The 21,202-nt window shown below is 37.5% G+C and overlaps 1 protein-coding gene across 10 annotated transcripts in view; it reads left to right on the forward strand.

Annotated features, from left to right (window-relative positions):
* Positions 1-21,202, forward strand: part of ATG4C (autophagy related 4C cysteine peptidase) — a 99,822-nt gene that overhangs the window by 4,543 nt on the left and 74,077 nt on the right. For 5 of the 10 annotated variants that reach the window (XM_069562980.1, XM_069562593.1, XM_069562804.1 and 2 more), the window contains exon 2: positions 223-321. The exons of the other annotated variants lie outside the window; for them this stretch is intronic. The gene's annotated coding sequence lies outside the window, so the exon portion shown is untranslated. The remainder of the gene's footprint in view (positions 1-222; positions 322-21,202) is intronic. 10 annotated transcript variants of the gene reach the window in all.

A 21,202-nucleotide genomic window follows, 5' to 3' on the forward strand; every position in this document is an offset into this window, starting at 1 on the left:
CAGAGATTGTTGACTATGAGATGTATTCAGTTTTGGAGTTAAAGATGTAAAAATAAAAAAAATGAAATGTAACAATGTGTGATCTAGAAATGATGAAATAAGGTACTCCTTATAATGATTCATGAACCTTATAACTACTTAATTTTTTTGGACTATTTATAAATAAGTTTGTAATCTTTGACATGCATTCAATCATTTAGCATTTATATATTTATTTACTAGGCACTTTCCTAGGCCACGGTGATATGGTGATGAGTAAATAGCGTCTCTACCACACAAAATGTACGAGGGAAGGCAGACATAAATATTCCATCAAAAAAGGTAAACGTGCAACTGTTTGTTAAGTTTTGTGAAAAAAGACTAGATGTTATACGGAAGAGAAAACTGTTTACACAGAAGATAGTATAGATGAAAAGAGGCCATATAAGAGACGATAATACCTTAGACAAAGTGATGGTGAAGATAAATAAAAGTGGAGGGATTTTAGAGATGTTTAGGTGTGGAATTTGGTGATTAATTGGGTATGAGAAATGAAGGAGAGAAAGGTGCCATTGGCCACCACTAGATTTTTTGGCTTGTGTAACTAGATGGATTGTAGTACAATTCATGAAACAGAAAACAGTGTAAGATGACTGGGTTTTGGGGGGACATGCTTTGTTTTCACTATGGCATCGGTGTTAAAGGTTAATGTCTTAATTCTTCTTTTTTTCCCTTTTATGTCATTGTTTATTTGAGGAATAGTGTACCTGAAAGAAGTTTTTTCAGTATTATTTTTCTTGAGTGGGCAGGGAGGAAGTTCTAGATGAAGGCCTTTGGGAAAATATTGGAATTTGTTTTGAATTTATATGTAACATATTCAGCCATATATATGAATAGATAACTGAGTAATCAAGCTATATATCATCTTTATTTTCACCTGGGATTTGGCAATAAATTGGGCATCTGGTTAAATTCTAACTTCATTTAGTTGGTGTATATGTACATATAAATGTTTTAGGGAATGCTTTTGATTTTTTCTGAAATGACTCCTTTATATAATTTTTGATAGATATTGGATCAATACAGTTGGTTATTTAAAATTTATGTTTCATAGTAAAAAGCTGTAGAGAGTACAGAGCAAAAAACTTGGGCTTGGAGTCAGGTTGCCTGGATTCAAGGTGTGTTTTGCATTTTGTAGCAGTATAATCTTGCAGCATTTAGCCTTTGTTAGTTTTTAAATCTATAGAATGAGTATAACAATAGTACCTGGCTTATAGAGTTGTTGTGAAGATTAAAGAGATGGGATGTGTGCATGGGTTATACAAAATTCTCAGTGTAGAGTTTGTTTTATTATTGTTATGATTATTATTATAGTGATGTTATATCTGAGATCATCTGGATTTCTGTACAATGTTTTAATTTTAGCATTCCTCTTAACATAGATCTCGGGTAAAAAATTTTGTTTGGTAGTCATATTTGAATTTGGGGAAAATATAAGAAAGCTTTTGTTTATTCACAATTACTCATCCTAAATGAGTTAGCACATGGCATCTTTCATAGAATTCATACCAGAATCTGCCTGCCAATGCAGGAGACTCAGATTTGATCCCTGAGTCGGGAAGATCCCCTGGAGAAGGAAATGGCAACCCACTCCAGTATTCTTGCCTGAAGAATCCCATGGACAGAGGAGCCTGGGGGGCTGTGGTCCATGGGGTTGCAAAAGAGTTAGACATGACTTAGTGACTAAATAACAACAGCAATAGCTATAATTGGAAATTAATGATGGATTGGCTTACTATTACTAATTACTAATACTAATTATTTGTTAAAATTTGTTACTAATTACTTATTATTTGTTAAAATTATTACTAGTCCAACCTTTCTGGACTTTTATTGGCTTTTAGGTCTTATGGATAGGGTGAAGAAGTAGTTAAATGTTATAAAATCTGATCAGCTGCTCTAACGTCAATTTGATTTCCATCCTACTTTTTTCCCCCAAGTTACTTTCTTTTGAAAGTTATAAACCTATAAAAAAAGTTGAAAGAGTAATAAAGAACCTATATATCCTTCAGCTAGATTCACTTGTTAGCATTATGGCTCGTTTGCTTTTTCTCTAGCATGTGTGCATGCACGCACACACACACACACACACACACACACATGCTTGCACTTAGTCACTTTAGTCATATCCATCTCTGTCACCCCATGCGCTATAGTCCACCAGACTCTCTGCCCATGGGTTTCTCCAGGCAAGAATACTGGAGTGGGTTGCCATTTCTTCCTCCAGGGGATCTTCTCAACCCAGGGATGGAACTCACATCTTTTACGTCTGCCTGCATTGGCAGGTGAATTCTTTACCGCTAGTGCTACCTGGACACACACACATAAATGCACACTTTTTTTTGTTGTTGTTAAACCATTTGGAAGGAAAGTGGAAACATCATGACACTGTCTTATTAAATATTTTGTCCTAAGATCTAGGACAGCCTCTTAACATAACTATAATGCTATTAGCATACCCAAATAATTTAATTTTGATTTGATAATATTACCTAATGTATAAGCCATATGAAAAAATTGAAATTTACCCCAATGTTCCAGTAATTTCCCTTATAACTTTTCAGGAAAAAAAATATTAAAATATAAGAAGAGATTATAAACTATATTTAGTTGTCACATCTCTCTTGTTTTCTTTTATCTAGAACAATCCTCATCTTTTTCCTCCTGTCTTCCTTCCTTTTTCTTTTTTTGGTCTTTCAAGACTTTGTCAGTTTTGAAAAGTCCAGGTCAGTTGTATGTAGAATGTCTCACAAAATGAATTTGATTGTTTCCTCACAGTTTCAGGCTGTGTGCTTTTTTTCCCTGAGATTGTTATTATATGGTAGTTATTGTAAACTTTTCATTTGATTACATCAAGAGTAATATAATGATTATTTGTAGGTTATTGGTGATGTTAAGGTTGACCGCTTAGGTTAGACAGATTCCTACATTCTAAAGATATCTTTTCTGTTTTGTATTTAATAATTAATCTCTGGAGGTGTTACTTTATCATTGGATATTCTGTTTTCTATTAATTTTTTTTTCTATAACAGTGGTTTTAGTAACCATAGACGATCCTTTTCTGAGTCAACCATGGCACTGGTGGTTTGCAAATAATGGTTTTCCAGTTCTCTCATTCCATCTACATGTGCTGGTTGACTATCTCTCGAAAGAAGATATATTCCTTCTCCTTTTCTTTTTAGTTTCACTGTGTATCCAACAATTCCTTTTTTAAAAATTTATCCAGTGTGATGATCTGTTACCATTATTCTTTAGAAAATAGTTACATTAATTGGTTAGTTTATTTATGGCTGTGTTGGGTCTTCACTGCTGTGTGGGCTTTTTGGTAGTTTGCCAAGTGGGCTTCTCATTGCAGTGGCTTCTCCTGTGGAACATGGGCTCTAGGGCATACAGGTTTCAGTAGCTGTAGCACGTGGGCTCAGTAATTGCAGCTCCTGGGCTCTCGAGTACAGGCTCAATAGTTGTGGTGCACAGGCTTACTTACTCGCAGCATGTGGAATCTTCCTGGATCAGGGATTGAACCCATGTCTCCTGCATTGACAGGTGGTTTCTTACCACTGGGCCACCAGCAAAGCCGGTGTTAGCATTATTCTCTTTTGATGATTGAGTTATCTCAAATTTGATTAGTCCCTTCAAAGTAGTTCCTATGACCTTTGTATATGTCCATATTGGTAGTTGGGCACCTTGTTGCAGGCTTACCTTATCTATTCTCTGCTTGAGGCTGGGAGTCAACACTTTTACCACCTTCTTTTACCACCAGCACCCTTATTCATTTTAGTGGAAAATGGTACTTAGAAACCAAAATTTAGGCATTGAAAAAACTCGTTACTACTGGAGTATCATTGCTTTTGGGCCCTTTAAATGGACACACACACGCACGTTTTAAAAGAAATCATGATTTTATAGGATACCTTCAGGTTCAAAACCAGAGTTCAACTTTACCTTCACGCAGTTTATATTTGTGTCTCCCTTTTCCTACAGGGAGAATTCTGATTCTCAGCCATATTAATATGTTTACTCATTTATATTTACTGTCTTACACACATATATACCTGGAGGAGGGCATGGCAACCCACTCCAGTATTCTTGCCCTGGAGAATTCCATTGACAGAGGACTCTGGCAGGCTACAGTCCATGGGGATACAAAGTCAGACATGACTGAGAGACTAAGCATGCACGCACGAGTACTCACACACACACACACACACACACACACACACACCCCACACACATATGCTAGTTTTGGAATTACAATACTAATACTCCCTCCTGCAACAGATTTACCAAATAAAGATTTCTTTGCCAGTTTATGTCCTTGGAATATATCCCTCTAAAGATGTATAGTCAAAGTAGATATTCAGAGTTATTTGAATTATTTTTTCTGTGATTATGTTATCAATTTAAAATATAGTTAAGTTCCTACTAAACTACTTTTTAATAGACTTCCTGTAAAATTGGTTATCTGTAAAACTACTAAAGTAGACATAATAATTTAAAATGATATCATAATATATAGTAATAGGAAACTCTAGAACAGTTAGAGAATATGCAGTTTTTATCTTTATAAGGCGTTAAACTCATAGCTCTATTTTCAAACTGGTGTAATTTTTTTTATTATTTAAAATTAAAAATGTTGAGAAAAATGACATCAAACAATTCCAATTGTAAGCCAGAACAATTGTGTTTGTGAACATTTTAAACAATGCTCTTCTTTTGACTGATAATACAATTCAAGCATTAATCTTTAACAATAGATATAATTGTTCAGGGTACTTTAACTCACTCCTAGAAACGATGGCTAGTATTTTCCTGTATTTACACCCAAAATAGAAAGATGTTATTTGTATGTCCTTGTTCTTCGTATTTAAAGAATGCCTTTTCATGTGTGAATATTCTCACTGGAAAGGGAAAAAATATTTCTCTTAATAAATGAGCATTTTATATTTCTAATGTGAGACATAGCCATATTCAGCCTTGAGTTCTGATTAGTTATAAACATCTTGCTTATTAAAATGCAGGGTTAATGGGGACAGGAACTGGGTTTTGTGGCTTATTGTATTTCTTATAGTGCCTTACAGAAGTAAGCATTGCAATACTGGATGAATGAATAAATGATGCTTTGTGTTTATATGATATGTAATTTCTAGTTTCAATAATATGGTTGCACCTTTTCCTTGACAAAAGTATCTAATGGAATGGGACTTAGAGGAGATCTTATCCAAATTTGTTTGTTAGAAATCTCAGAATCACTGTGTCTCACACTGAATCCCCCATCTTTCTTTAGCTTTTTATCCCTGGGTTCCCCTTTTCTGTTAATAGTATCATTATCCTCTTAGACATCAGACCTGAAATCTCAGTCACTTTAGTCTCTCTCCTGTATGTGGGCATATAAATATTCATATATGATGTTGCTCATTCTGCCATCTCAGTTTCTTGCTTGTATCTCCTTATTCCTTATCCCCTTACCAGCGCCCTGATTGAGGCACTCGTTACCACTCATATAACAATCCTCCAACTGAAGGAATTAAGAATGTTGAAAGTGGAAAGAGATGATGGGGTGGGGCGAGGAGCAAGAAGTATGTCTTTTTTTTTTTAAGATTTATTTTTGGCTGCACTGGGTGTTCGTTGCTGCTCAAGGGCTTTCTCTAGTTGTGGAGAGCTGGGGCTACTCTCTAGTTGTGTTTCACCAGCTTCTCATTTGGTGGCTTGTCTCATTGCACAGCAGAGGATCTAGGTGCACAGGTTTCAGTAGTTGTGGCACATGGGCTCTAGAATGCACACTCAGCAGTTGTGGTGCAGGGCTTAGTTGCCCCTCAGCATGTGGGATCTCCCCAGAGCAGGGTTCAAACCCATGTCCTCTGCACTGGCAGGCTGATTCTTAACCACTCGACCATGAGGGGAGACCAAGAAGTTTGACTGAAACTTTCTGATGGGCTATCAAATGGAAGGGGGATTGATTTCAGAAAACACAGCCAGGAACTGTTAGTGGAAATTATCAGGACAGAGACTTTTGGTTTATATGTCTTTCAAGCAAGTGTAGATGTTTAGAACTGTTGTTATTGTTCAGTCACTAAGTTGTCTCCGACTCCTTGTGACTCCATGAACTCCAGCGCTCCAGGCTTCCTGTCCTTCATTCATTATCTTCTGGAGTTTGCTCAAACTCATGTCCATTGAGTCAGTAATGCCATCCAACCATCTCATCCTCTGTTGTCCCCTTCTCCTCCTGTTCTCAATCATTCCTAGCATCAGGATTTTTTCCAGTGAACTGGCTCTTGGCATCAGGCGGCCAAAGTATTGGAGTATCAGCTTTAGTATCAGTCATTCCAGTGAATGTTCAGGATTGATTTCCTTTAGGATTGATTGGTTTAATCTCCTTCCTGTCCAAGGGATTTGTTATGTTAGTAGAGAATAGATAGTTTAAAATATTATCAAACTTGTAAACTTATAGCTGTATATCTGGCTCAGTACAAAGCTCATTATATACTCAGTTCCCTGTCTTAGGAGTGTTCACTCAGAGACTGGTTGAATGCACTTGGCAAGGTTGTTGTAAAGGAAATTGTGCTGCCGTATGAGTAGATGAACCTGATTAGTGATTAATAAGTCCAAACCAGAGAGCAGATCAGATTTCTGGGAGAAGAGTGATTTTCTTTCACTGCTGCTCCCATCCAAAAAGTGGAAGATAGGATTAGGAGAAGCTACTGGTAGATTGGAGTGTATTGGGTCGGAAAATGGCCAAGACTATTAATATTACTACTTAATAGTTCCTAGATGCTTTACTGCTCCTACTGCTAAGTCACTTCAGTCGTGTCCGACTCTGTGCGACCCCATAGACAGCAGCCCACCAGGCTTCCCCGTCCCTGGGATTCTCCAGGCAAGAACACTGGAGTGGGTTGCCATTTCCTTCTCCAATGCATCAAAGTGAAAAGTGAAAGTGAAGTCACTCAGTCGTGTCTGACTCTTAGTGACCCCAGGGACTGCAGCCTACCAGGCTCCTCCGCCCATGAGATTTTCCAGGCAAGTGTACTGGAGTGGGGTGCCATTGCCTTTTCCGCTAGATGCTTTAAGTTCCCCTTTAATCCTAAGATTCTGACATCCTTGAGTTTTTATAGAGGTTATGTTTATTTTGTTGATTAAATGACTTGACCTAGTATATTATTTCTTATATGTAGACTGTGGACTTAACAGATTGCAAAATTGCATTTTTAAGTATGGAGGCTGCAAGCATTCATGGTTATCTTGGAGTCATCAGAGGTTACTAAGGTACTGACATAAGGCAAAAGGAGAAGAGAATAGCAGAGGATGAGATGGTTAGATAGCATCACTGACCCATGGACATGAATCTGAGCAAACTCCTGGAGATAGTGAAGGACAGGGAAGCCTGGCGCACTGCAGTCCATTGGGTCAAAAGAGTCAGACACAACTTAGCACCTGGACAACAACAAATCAAACCATAGTCAATATTATGTTCTTCTTAGAGATAAGATCAAGGAATGCTTAAGATAGCCCAGATAACATAAAAGTTCTTACTGTAGTGTTTAATCATCTAGGTTGGTTATCATGATGACTTTATAGTCTGTGAACAAGTAATACTCAGTGCTGCACAGGTGAAGGCTTTTGCCTACTGGCACTTGATACAGCTCATTGTTGTCGTTCAGTCACTCAGTCGTGTCCGACTCTTTTTGACCCATTGACTGCAGCATGCCAGGCCTGCCTGTCCTTCACCATCTCCTGGAGCTTTCTCAGCTCATGTCCATTGAGTCGGTGATGCCATCCAACCATCTCGTCCTCTGTCATCCCCTTCTCCTCCTGGCTTCAATCTTTCCCAGCATCAGGTTCTTTTCTAAGGAGTTGGCTTTTTGTATCAGGTGGCCAAAGTATTGGAGTTTTTGCTTCAGTATCAGTCCTTCTGATGAATCTTTGGGATTGATTTCCTTTAGGATTGGTTTAATCTCCTTGTAGTCCAAGGGACTCTCAAGAGTCTTCTCCAACACCACAGTTAGAAAGCATCAATTCCTCAGCGCTCAGCCTTCTTTATTGTCCAGCTCTCACATCCGTACGTGATTACCAGAGAAACCATAGCTTTGACTAGATGGACTTTTGTGGCAAAATAATGTCTCTGCTTTTTAATATGCTGTCTAGGTTGGTCATGGCATTTCTTCCAACAAGCAAGCATCTTTTAATTTCATGGTTGCAGTCACCATCTGCAGTGATTTTGGAGCCCAAGAAAAAGTCTGTCACTGTTTCCACATTATCCCTATCTATTGGGAGTTGGTGATGGACAGGGAGGCCGGGCGTGCTGCGATTCATGGGGTCACAAAGAGTCGGACATGACTGAGTGACTTAACTGAACTGAACTGAACTGATGGGACTGGATGCCATGATCTTAGTTTTTTGAATGTTGGGTTTTAAGTCAGCATTTTCACTCTCTTTCACTTTCATCAAGAGGCTCTTTAGTTCCTCTTCACTTTCTGCCATAAAGGTGGTGTCATCTGCATATCTGAGATTATTGCTGTTTCTCCTGGCAATCTTGATTCCAGCTTCTGCTTCATCCAGCCTGGCATTTCGCATGATGTACTCTGCATGTAATTTAAATAAGCAGCGTGACAATATACAGCCTTGACGTGCTCCTTTCCAAACTTTGAACCAGTCTGTTCCACGTCTGGTTCCAACTGTTGCCTCTTGAGTTGCATTCAGGTTTCTTAGGAGGCAGGTAAGGTGGTCTGGTATTCACATCTCTTGAAGACTTTTCCACAGTTTGTTGTGATCCACACAAAGTCTTTAGCATAGTCAATGATGCAGAAATAGATGTTTTTCTGGAATTCTCTTGCTTTTTCTATCATCCACCGGATGTTGGCAATTTGATCTCTGCCTCCTCTGCCTTTTCTTAATCCAGCTTATGTATCTGGAGGTTCTCGGTTCATGTATTGTTGAAGCTTTGCTTGGAGGATTTTGAGCATTACCTTGCTGACTCATGTGAAATGAGTGCAATTGTGCACTAGTTTGAACATTCTTTGTCATTGCCCTTCTTTGGGATGGGCTTCCCTTGTGGCTTAGCTGGTAAATAATCGCCTGTAATGCGAGACACCTGGGTTTGATTCCTGGGTTGGGAAGATCCCCAACTTGGGGAGAAGTTGGGGATTCCCAACCTTGGGAGAAGGTAAAGACTACTCACTCCAGTATTCTGGACTGGAGAATTGTATAGTCCATGAAGTCACAAAGAGTTGGACACAACTGAGTAACTTGCACTTTTACTTTCTTTGGGATTGGAATGGAAACGGACATTTTCCAGTCCTGTGGCCACTGCTGAGTTTTCCAAATTTGCTGGCATGTTGAGTGTAGCACTTTCACAGCATGATCTTTTAGAATCTGAAATAGCTCATTTAGAATTCTATCACCTCCACTAGCTTTGTTCGTGGTGATGCTTCCTAAGGCCCACTTGACTTCGCATTCCAGGATGTCTTGCTTTAGGTGAGTGATCATACCATCCTGGTTATCTGGGTCATGAAGATCTTTTTTGCACAGTTCTGTGTATTCTTGCCACTTCTTCTTAATATCTTCTGCTTCTGTTATATCCCTACCATTTCTGTCCTTTATTGTGCCCATCTTTGCATGAAGGATTCCCTTAGTATCTAGTTTCCTTGAAGAAATCTCTAATCTTTCCCATTCTATTGTTCGCCTCTATTTCTCTGCATTGGTCACTTAGGAAGGCTTTCTTATCTCTCCTTGCTATTCTTTGTAACTGCATTCAGATGGATATAGCGTTCCTTTTCTCCCTTGCCTTTTGCTTCTCTTCTTTTCTCAGCTATTTGTGAGTCCTCCTCAGACAACCATTTTGCCTTTTTGGATTTCTTTTTCTTGAGGATAGTTTTGATCACCACCTCCTGTACAATATTATGAACCTCTGTCCATAGTTCTTCAGGTACTCTATCAGATCTAATCCCTTGAATCTATTTGTCACTTCCACTGTTTAATTGTAAGAGATTTGAGTCTCACCTGTGGAGGTGATGGAATTCCAGTTGAGCTGTTTCAAATCCTGAAAGATGATGCTGTGAAAGTGCTGCACTCAATATGCCAGCAAATTTGGAAAACTCAGCAGTGGCCACAGGACTGGAAAAAGTCAGTTTTCATTCCAATTCCAAAGAAAGGCAGTGCCAAAGAATGCTCAAACTACCGCACAATTGCACTGATCTCACATGCTAGTAAAGTAATGCTCAAAATTCTCCAAGCCAGGCTTCAGCAATATGTGAACTGTGAACTTCCTGATGTTCAAGCTGCTTTTAGAAAAGGCAGAGGAACCAGAGATCAAATTGTCAACATCTGCTGGATCATGGAAAAAGCAAGAGAGTTCCAGAAAAACATCTATTTCTGCTTTATTGACTATGCCAAAGCCTTTGACTATGTGGATCACAAGAAACTGTGGAAAATTCTGAAAGAGATGGGAATACCAGACCACTTGACCTGCCTCTTGAGAAACCTATATGCAGGTCAGGAAGCATCAATTAGAACTGGACATGGAACAACAGACTGGTTCCAAATAGGAAAAGGAGTACATCAAGGCTGTATATTGTCATCCTGCTTATTTAACTTATATGCAGAGTACATCATGAGAAACGCTGGACTGGAAGAAGCACGAGCTGGAATCAAGATTTCCGGGAGAAATGTCAGTCACCTCAGATATGCAGATGACACCACCCTTATGGCAGAAAGTGAAGAGGAACTAAAAAGCCTCTTGATGAAAGTGAAAGTGGAGAGTGAAAAAGTTGGCCTAAAGCTCAACATTCAGAAAATGAGGATCATGGCATCCGGTCCCATCACTTCATGGGAAATACATGGGGAAACAGTGGAAACAGGGTCAGACTTTATTTTGGGGGACTCCAAAATCACTGCAGGTGGTGATTGCAGCCGTGAAATTAAAAGTCACTTACTCCTTGGAAGGAAAGTTATGACCAACCTAGACAGTATATTCAAAAGCAGAGATATTACTTTGCCGACTAAGGTCCATCTAGTCAAGGCTATGGTTTTTCCAGTGGTCATGTATGGATGTGAGAGTTGGACTGTGAAGAAGGCTGAGGGCCGAAGAATTGATGCTTTTCAAGTGTGGTGTTGGAGAAGACTCTTGAGAGTCCCTTGGACTGCAAGGAGATCCAACCAGTCCATTTTAAAGGAGATCAGCCCTGGGATTTCTTTGGAAGGAATGATGCTAAAGCTGAAACTCCAGTACTTTGGACACCTCATGCGAAGAGTTGACTCATTGGAAAAGACTCTGGTGGTGGGAGGGATTGGGGGCAGGAGGAGAAGGGGACGACAGAGGATGAGATGGTTGAATGGCATCATGACTCGATGGACGTGAGTCTGAGTGAACTCCGGGGGTTGGTGATGGACAGGGAGGCCTGGTGTGCTGCGATTCATGGGGTCGCAAAGAGTTGGACGCGACTGAGCGACTGAACTGAACTGAACTGAATGGCCTAGTGGTTTTCCCTATTTTGTAGAATTTAAGTCTGAATTTTGCAATACAACTCGTATGTGAGGGTAAATGTCTATTTAGTACTAAGTTTTTTTTTTTTTAATTTCAAATTTAAGAGAACACATAAATAGTACATTTTATTTATATCATCATTACACAGTAGCTGTGCATTGATTTAGTGTCTTTAAATGGAGGATGCAATCCTGATGAATTTCTAAGAATGTTTGTAAGATGTATACTTGAGGGAAAACTACCAAATCAGCTTCTGGATATGTGTGCGTGCTCAGTCGCTAAGTCTCTTTGCAGCCCCATGGACTGTTGCCCACCAGGCTCCTCTGTCCATGGAATTTTCCAGGCAAGAATACTGGAGTGGGTTGCCATTTCCTCCTCCAGAGCATCTTCCCAACCCAGGGATCAAACTCACGTCTAATGTGTCTCCTATATTGTCAGGCGGATTCTTTACCACTGAGCCACCCAGGAAGCCGCTGAATATGCATATCCTGCCCTTATTATGTTTCTTGTTCCTTTTCTCAATCTTTTTTATCTCGTATTGCCATTTACATTGCTTAACCCTTAGCTCTGAAAGAGGACAATCCAAGTAAATATTCCTTGTACTCTCCCTTTCTTCATATTTGCTACTTAAAAAAATACCTTGCTAGGTTTAAAACATTTTTAGGCTGGTTTTAGTTCCGTGCATGAAGATAGAAGACTGGCAATTATAGGAAAAGAGAGGGAGTAGAAGTGAGTGTAACAGTTGATGTTTCTATAAACAAAGAACTGAGGTGGAGATAAGAAATAACAGAGATGGCAGGCCAACATATTGAGAGACATTCAAGGTCAGACAAGGGATTGATATTTGTTACTAAAAAAGGAAGCAGGTAGAAGAGGTTACAGTAGATGAAAAACTTATTCACAGCTCATTTTATTTGATGGTATAGCTAAACGCACATGAAAAATTCTAAATCAATATCTATATTCCCTTTGCTGCAAAATACCATTTGGGGAAGATGCTCAAGCATACACAAATCCCAGAAGCCTGCAGTGTTTTCATTGGTTGTACTATGTGATTGAGATATATTCTGTAGAGTCAGTTCCTAAAGTTCTGTCAGGAGTTTTTACTGGCTTTAAATCTTCAGTGGATAAAAGGTTCTATTTATTGCCACGTGAGAGAAGCTGATGACCTTCATCTGCCCTTCAAGAACATTGGTTTGAGTATCTTTTACATTTATCAGTTTATAATTTATCGACTGTCTTAATGCATGGTTATGGTTAGAAAAGTGACTCTCTGAAACTGACATTTAGGTCTCAATGGATATTTTCATATCAAATGTTGTAGTTCTGTCTTCCAAAATAGATCTATTTAGTCTTCACTGTCTTTTCAAATCATTAACAATAAAGTTTAGCAATAAACCTCACCTAGTATGACACCATCCTTATGGCAGAAAGTGAAGAGGAACTAAAGTGGAGAGTGAAAAAGTTGGCTTAAAGCTCAACATTCAGAAAATGAAGATCATGGCATCTGGTCCCATCACTTCATGGGAAATAGATGGGGAAACAGTGGAAACAGTGTCAGACTTTATTTTGGGGGGCTCCAAAATCACTGCAGATGGTGACTGCAGCCATGAAATTAAAAGATGCTTACTCCTTGGAAGAAAAGTTATGACCAACCTAGGTAGCATATTCAAAAGCAGAGACATTACTTTGCCAACTAAAGTCCGTCTAGTCAAGGCTATGGTTTTTCCTGTGGTCATGTATGGATGTGAGAGTTGGACTGTGAAGAAAGCTGAGTGCCGAAGAATTGATGCTTTTGAACTGTGGTGTTGGAGAAGACTCTTGAGAGTCCCTTGGACTGCAAGGAGATCCAACCAGTCCATTCTGAAGGAGATCAGCCCTGGGCGTTCTTTGGAAGGAATGATGCTGAAGCTGAAACTGCAGTACTTTGGCCACCTCACGTGAAGAGTTGACTCATTGGAAGAGACTCTGATGCTGGGAGGGATTGGGGGCAGGAGGAGAAGGGGACGACAGAGGATGAGATGGCTGGATGGCATCACGGACTTGATGGACGTGAGTCTGAGTGAACTCTGGGAGTTGGTGATGGACAGGGAGGCTTGGCGTGCTGCAATTCATGGGGTCACAAAGAGTTGGACACGACTGAGTGACTGAACTGAACTGAACTGAGTAGCTTTATCTGTGTTTACTGAGTTAAAGAGTTTTCTCATTTTGGTGATGGTTGTTTAGTTGCTAAGTTGTGTCTGACTCTTGCGACACCGTGGGCTGTATGTAGCCCACCAGGCTCCTCTGTCCATGGGATTTCCCAGGCAAGAATACTGGAGTGGGTTGCTATTTCCTTTTCAAGTGGATATTCCTGACCCAGAGATTGAACCCACATCTCCTTCACTGCAGTCAGATTCTTTACTGCTGAGCCACCAGAATTCCTTTTCTCCTCTTTAATGCTATTAAAATATTTATTTATTTTTTGCTGCATTGGGTCTTACTTGCAGCATGTGGAATTTTTCGTTGTGGGGCATGGGCTTCTCTCTGGTTGTGACCCACAGGCTCCAGAGCACGTGGATTCTGTAGTCGAGGCATGTGGGCTTACTTGCCCGGTGGCTGTAGGATTTTAGTTACCTGACCAGAGATTGAACCTCTGACCAGAAATTGAACCTACGTCCCCTGTGTTGGAAGGCAGTTCTTATTCACCAGACCACCAGGAAAATCAAAATGCTGTTATTTTTTAATTAAAAATGGATTTGTCAGAAGGTAAACAGCAAACAGAAATGTGGAAATGGTGGATGATAAGATTCATTGTAGTATGCATTAGTAAAGAAAGTTTATTTGAAAAAAGGTTACTAATTTCTCTTAAGTGTTAAGAAATAAATCATGAATCTCTTGTGAGTATTTGGAAATTGTGAAGAATGTTATTTGGATGGTTTTCCAAACTGAAGCTCTGACAGCACTACATAAAATTACCAAGAATTTTGGCATATTTTTTCCCCCTGGGGCAGTCCCACCAAGTATTTGAGGTATCACAGAATATTGAAATATACTGGATAATGAGTAAATCATCTTATCACTTCATACTTGATAAACATATGAATTTTAATTCATTTTTATTTACTTTTAAATTAGGAAAGCTTTTGGAAAGGAAATTAATGGGTGAAGATAGTTTAGAATTATGGTTTCTTCATTTTTAATTTTCTCGTTTGTAGTCAAAGTGCTGTTTGTTTTGCCTTTCCCTGGCTTTCTTCATATAAATATGAAGAAAAAAATTGTTTTCTGTATTGATTTTTAAATAAATACATGCTTTCTTGTCGAGCTTTCTTAAGATGTAATTGACCTACAGCACTATGTAAGTTTAAGATGTTCAACATAGTGATTTAACTTACATAATGAAAAAAATGACTGTCAATAAGTGGAGTGAGTATCCATCATCTTGTATATACAAAACTAAAGAAATAGAACATTTTTTTTTTCTTGTGGTGGGAATTCTTACGATTTACTCTCTTAACAGCCATCATATATAACACACAGCAGGGTTAATTATATTTATCATGTTGTTAATTCCATTCCTAGTAGTTATTTATCTTATAACTGGAAGTTTGTACCTTTTGACTGCCTTCATCCAATTCTTTCCCTCCGGTTGAGACTTCTCCTTCCAATGCACAGGGGGCAGATTCAATCCCCAGTTGGGGAGGCAAGATCCCATAGGCCTCGTATCTGCCCCCCTCAAAAAAAATCCAAAACATAAAACAGAAGCAGTATTACAACACAATTCAGTAAGGACTTAAAAATGGTCCGCATCAAAAAATCTTAAAAAAAAAAGAAAATATTTCGGTAGACTGAATGTCTGCGAGCATTAATTTATTCTTTTTCCCATTTCCAGGTCTTATCCCCCTTCTTTGAAGGAAAAACAAAAATTATCAATTAACAAGGGATATCCTCCAAGTCATTTTATTTAGCCAAAGCTGCTCTAGGAAACTAGATTGAGGAAGTTAAGTTTTGCAAATGACAAAATAGCTGAATCTGATGTCTTTAGGAGCCACAGGAATAATGCTGTTTATCTTAAAAAGGAAAAAGCACTTCATCTTAGTATTTTTATCTTTCTTATAGGCTGTTTAGCAGTTTTGCAACAGAGTGTCTTCTCTGTAGATTTCCTAATTGAGTAGTTTCAGTTGTTAAGAGTTGAACATAGCCTGGATACATTTATAATTTGTGTATTAAATTTTTCATTTGAACAACTTATTTTTCAATAAATAATCTTGTTATTTTAAAAGAAGCTCAATGTAAAAATAATAAGAGAAGTACAAAAAAGGAAGAAATAACATTGTATAATATCAACATTTTTAAAAGTAGTCTCACCATTTAATCATGTCTTGTTATATAGAGCTTGTCCTAATGTTTAAAAAATGACCTCACATCTCTTTGAGTTTCCACTTTTAACATTATGGACTTCTAGACATTTTTTTATGCATATGTATTTGGGTGTGTGTAAATGTATATACATACATAATACATGTGTATGTATATGCATAAATTGTATTTATCCTGTTCTTTTTTTCCTTTCACTGTATGTCCTGGAGATATATTTAAAAATTAATTAATAAACTATTTTTAGAGCAATTTTAGGTTTACAGCAAAACTGAACAGAAAGTATACAGGGTTTCTATATACCTTCTCCCCACAACATACATGACTTCCCCTCAAAATCCTGCACCAAAGTGGTATATTTAGTACAACTGAAGAATCTTTGACATGTAATCATCACCCAGAGACCATAGTTTACATTAGGGTTCACTTTTGGTGTTGTATATTCTGTGTTTGAAGGAGTGTGTAATGATGTGTATAGACAACTACAGTGTCATAAAATAGTTTTTCTGCCCTAAAGATCCTCTGTTCTGCCTACTCATTCTCTCCCTCTAACCCCCCAGCCCCTGGCAACCACTTTTTCCTGTTTCCACAATTTTGCCTTTTCCAGAACACTATATGGTTGGAATCATGTGGTATATAACTTTTTCAGATTGTCTTCTTTTACTTTAAATTTAGTTTTCCTTGATATCATTTAATGGCTTGATAGCTCATTTCTTTGTAGTTCTGAATAATACTCCATTGTCTGTTTGTACCCTAGTTTATTTATCCATTCACTTACTGAAGGATATCTTGGTTGTCTCCAAGTTTTGCAGGTATAAATAAAGCTGCTGTAATATCTGTGGGCAAGATTTTGTGTGGGATTAAGTTTTCATTTCATTTGGGTATATATCAAGGAGCACAATTACTGGATCTTGTGACTATGTTTAGTTTTGTGAAAAAACAAAAAAAAAACAAAAAAAAAACAAAAAAAAAACAAAAAAACAAAAAAACACCAAAAACCAAAAACCAAAAAACAAACCAAAAAAAAACAACCACCAACAAACCATCTTCCAAATTAGCTGCATTCCCACCAGCAGTAAATGAGAGTACCTATCCTTACCAGCATTTAGTGTTGTCAGTGTTTTGGATTTTGGTAATTCTAACAAGTGTGTAGTGGGGTCTCAATATTGTTTTGATTTCTCTGATGACATATGATATGAAGCATTATTCATATGCTCACTTTCCATTTGTAGATCTTCTTTGGTGAGGTATCTATAAAGATCTTTAGCCCATTAAACAAATTATTTATTAATTTGTTTTGGTCTCTGCTGGGTCTTTGTTGCTGTTTGTGGGTTTTCTCTAGTTGCTGCGAGCCGGGCTACTCTTTTGTTGCAGAGTACACCGTAGTTGTGATGTGTGCGCTCAGTTGTGATACATTGGCTTAGTTTCTCAGACCAGGGATCGAACCTGTGTCCCCTGCATTGGCAGGCAGATTCTTAACCACCGGACTACCAGGAAAGTCCTGGTCCATTTTTAAATTGGGTTGTTTTGTTACTGTTGAGTTTTCAAAGTTTGTTTTATATTTTGGATAACGGTCTGTTATCGAATGTGTCTTTTGCAAATGTTTTCTCCTAGTCTGTGGCCTGATCTTTTCATTCTCTTGACATGTCTTTTTAAAAAAAAACGCATGTAAGAATTAAAGATTTTAAAATTAAAAAAAAAACAAAACAGCATTATTTATTTGTTTATTTTTGGTGACACTGGGTCTTCATTGCTGGGTGTGGGCTTTCTCTAGCTGTGCCGAGCGGGGACTATTCTGTACTTGCAGTGCATGAGCTTCTCATTTCACTGCCTTTTCTTGTTGCTGAGCATGTGCTCTAAGGGTGCAAAGGCTTGAGCAGTTGTGACATGGGGGCCCAGAAGTTATAGCGTGTGGGCTCTAGAGTGTGCTGGTTTCAGTAGCTGTGGTACATGGGCTTAGTTGCTCTGTGGCATCTTCCCAGATGAGGGATCAAGGCTGTGTCCTCTACATTGGCAGGTAGGTTCTTATCCCCCGCACCATCAGGGAAGTCCTTGACCTTGTCTTTTGCAGAGCAGAAATTTTTAATTTTGATGAAGTCCAGCTTGCCAATTATTTTTTTCAGGAATTATATCTTTGGTGTTAAATCTAAAAATTTATTGCCACACTGATGGTCTTTTGGATTTTCCTCTGTGTTATCTCCCATGACTTTTATAGTTTTGTGTTTTGCATTTAGATCTATAATCCATTTAGAGTTAATTTTTTTTGTGTGAAGGATGTATGATCTGTGTCAAGATTTAATTTTTTGCATGTGGATGTCTAATTGTTACAGCACCATTTGTTGAAAAGACTATCTTTGCTGTGCTGTTTTGCTTTTTGCCTTTGTCAGAGACCAGTTGACTATATTTATGTCTATCTATTTCTGTTCCATTAATCTATTTGTCTGTTCTTTTGAAATGACACACTGTTGTGATTGCTGTAGCTTTATAATAAATCTTGAGGTTGGGTAGACTCCTCCTTCCAAAATTGTTTTTCAGTATAATGTTGGCTATTTTGTGTCTTCTGCCTCTCCATATAAATGTCTCTAGTTTGCCAGTGTCCACGAAATGACTCACTGGAACTTTGATTGAGATTGTATTGAATCTATAGATCAGTTATGGAAGAGTGGACTTATCGACAGCATTGAGTCTTCCTAGCCATGAATATTTTTCCATTTGGCATTTTGGTATTCTTCTTTGGTATTTCTCAGAGTTTTGTACTTTTCCTCATGTAGATATTGTATATATTTTGTTTGACTTATATCTATTTAATATTTTTTGAATGCTAATATAAATGGTAATATCTTTTAAAATTCTAGTTGCTGCTTGCTCATTGCTGGTGTATAGGAAAGTGATTAACTTTTGTGCATTAACTTTGTATCCTAGAGCCTTGCTGAAATCACTTATTATTTCTAGGAGTTTTTGTTGTTCTTGTTGATTCTTTAAAATATCCACTGGAGATAATCATGTCATTTATGAAGAAAGACAGTTTTATTTCTTCTCAATGTATATACCTTTTACAGCCTTTTACTGACTTATTGCATTAGCTATGATTTCATGTACAGGGCTTTTGTCTCCTTAAGTACATTTATCCCTAGATATTTTATTCTTTTTGATTTGATGATAAGTGGGATTGTTTCCTTAATTTCTCTTTCTGATCATTCATTTTTAATGTATAGAAATGCAACAGATTTCTTTGTATTAATTTTGTATCCTGCAACTTTTCTGAAACCAGTGATAAGTTTTTAGTAGCATTTTCAGAATTTTCTATGTTTAGTATCACGTATTAATATAAATTTAATATGTATAGTATAATGATGTGACTTATATACATCATGAAATGATTGTCGCAATAAGTTTAGTGACTAGTCATCATCTCCTATAGATACAAAATTAAAGAAATTTTTTTCTTGTGATGAGAATTCTTAGGATTTATTCTGTTAATAATGTTCATATATAACATACAAAATTATATTTGTCATGTTGTACATTACATCTCTAGTACTTTTAAGTGGAAGTTTATATCTTTTGACTGTCTTCATCTAATTTCTTCTCCGCTCACCCCTTGCCTCTGGTAAGCACAAATCTAATCTCTTTTCTTTGAGTTTGTTTTTGACATGTAATTGACTGACAACATTTGTTCCTGTTTTACAACACAATATAAGCAATATCATATGATATTTGTCTTTGTCTGGTTTACTTCACTTCGTATGATATTCTCTAGGTCCATCTATGTTGCTGCAGATGGCATTATTTCATTCATTCTTTTTTTTTTTTCACAGCTGAGTGCCGTTCCATTGTGTATGTACCACATCTTTATCATTTATCTGTCAGTGGACATTTAGGTTGCTTGCATGTCTTGGCTGTTGTAAATAGTGTTGCAGTGAACAGTGAACATTGGGTTGCATATCTTTTTGAATTGTGGTTTTGTCTGGATATATGTCCATGAGTGAGATTGCAGGATCATATGGTAGTTTTGTTTTTAGTTTTTTAAAGAACCTCCAGTCTCTTCGGTAAGTAGTGTTGAGAAAACTGGACAGCTGTTTGTAAAAGAATGAAATTAGAACATTCTCTAACACCACACACAAAAATAAATTAAAAAATGGATTAAAGACCTAAATGTGAGACTGGACACTATAAAACTCCTAGAGGAAAACATAGAACACTCTTTGAGATTACAGCAGTATCTTTTTGGATGTGACTTCTAGAGTGATGGAGGTGAAAAAAAAAAATAAATGGGATCTAATTAAACTTAAGAGCTTTTGCACAGTGATGGAAACCATAAACAAAAGAAAAAGACAATGCACAGAGTGAGAGAAAATATTTGCAAATGATCTGACTGACAAAGGATTAACCTCTAAAATATACAAAGCAGCTCATACAATTCAATATCAAAAAACCAAACACCACCACCAAAAAATGGGCAGAAGATCTAAATAGGCATTTCTCCAAAGAAGACGTACAGATGGCTGACAGGCACATGAAGAGGTGCTCAACATCGCTAATTATTAGAGAAATGCAATCAAAACTACAGTGAAGTATCACTCCACACTGGTCAGAATGGCCGTCATCCAAAAGTTTTAAAATGGTAAATTCTGGAGAGGGTGTAGACAGAAGGGAACTTTCCTACATTGTTGGTGGGAGTGTAGATTGGTACAGCCACTATGGAGAACGGTGTGGTGGTTCCTTACACTCTCTTAAACATTTTTGATTTAGAAGATTCATGGTTGGTGGCTTTTTAAAGCTAAACTTTTAAAATTCTAAACATTACATATATTCTCTGTGTAAGATTTGGAAAATGTGAGCCATAGTGATATATAATCAGTCACAGTTTGTTAGGGAAACTGTTGTCAGCATTTTGGTATACTTTTTTAAAAAACTTCCTCGCCTCCCCCTGAGATCCCAACCAGTAAGTATTTTATGATACATGAAGTTTTAGGTTTTGTGTATTGTTTCCCCATTTTCACAGACTCTTCAGGGGCATTTTAAATGGATATATAGTCCATCATATAGATTCGCTATGTATAATTCACACATTTTATAAACTTTACTCCTACTTTTCCAAATTTTGTTAAATAATGCACTTTTGGGAGGAAATTTTTCTCCTTTATTCTCATTGTCAATTAAAGAATTCTAAATATAGCAGGTAAAATACTGCTACTTTTCATTAATTTATCAGTTTGTGATTCACTTAAATATTTTGAGGACCAATTGTGTGTCAGGCACAATTTAAGGACACTTAAAAAGTTTACTGGCTAATGTAAGAGAATGTAAGAAACAAATGATTATAAGATG

The sequence above is a fragment of the Ovis canadensis genome, chromosome 1, assembly GCF_042477335.2.
Source record: "Ovis canadensis isolate MfBH-ARS-UI-01 breed Bighorn chromosome 1, ARS-UI_OviCan_v2, whole genome shotgun sequence".
NCBI classification, from domain to species: domain Eukaryota; kingdom Metazoa; phylum Chordata; class Mammalia; order Artiodactyla; family Bovidae; genus Ovis; species Ovis canadensis.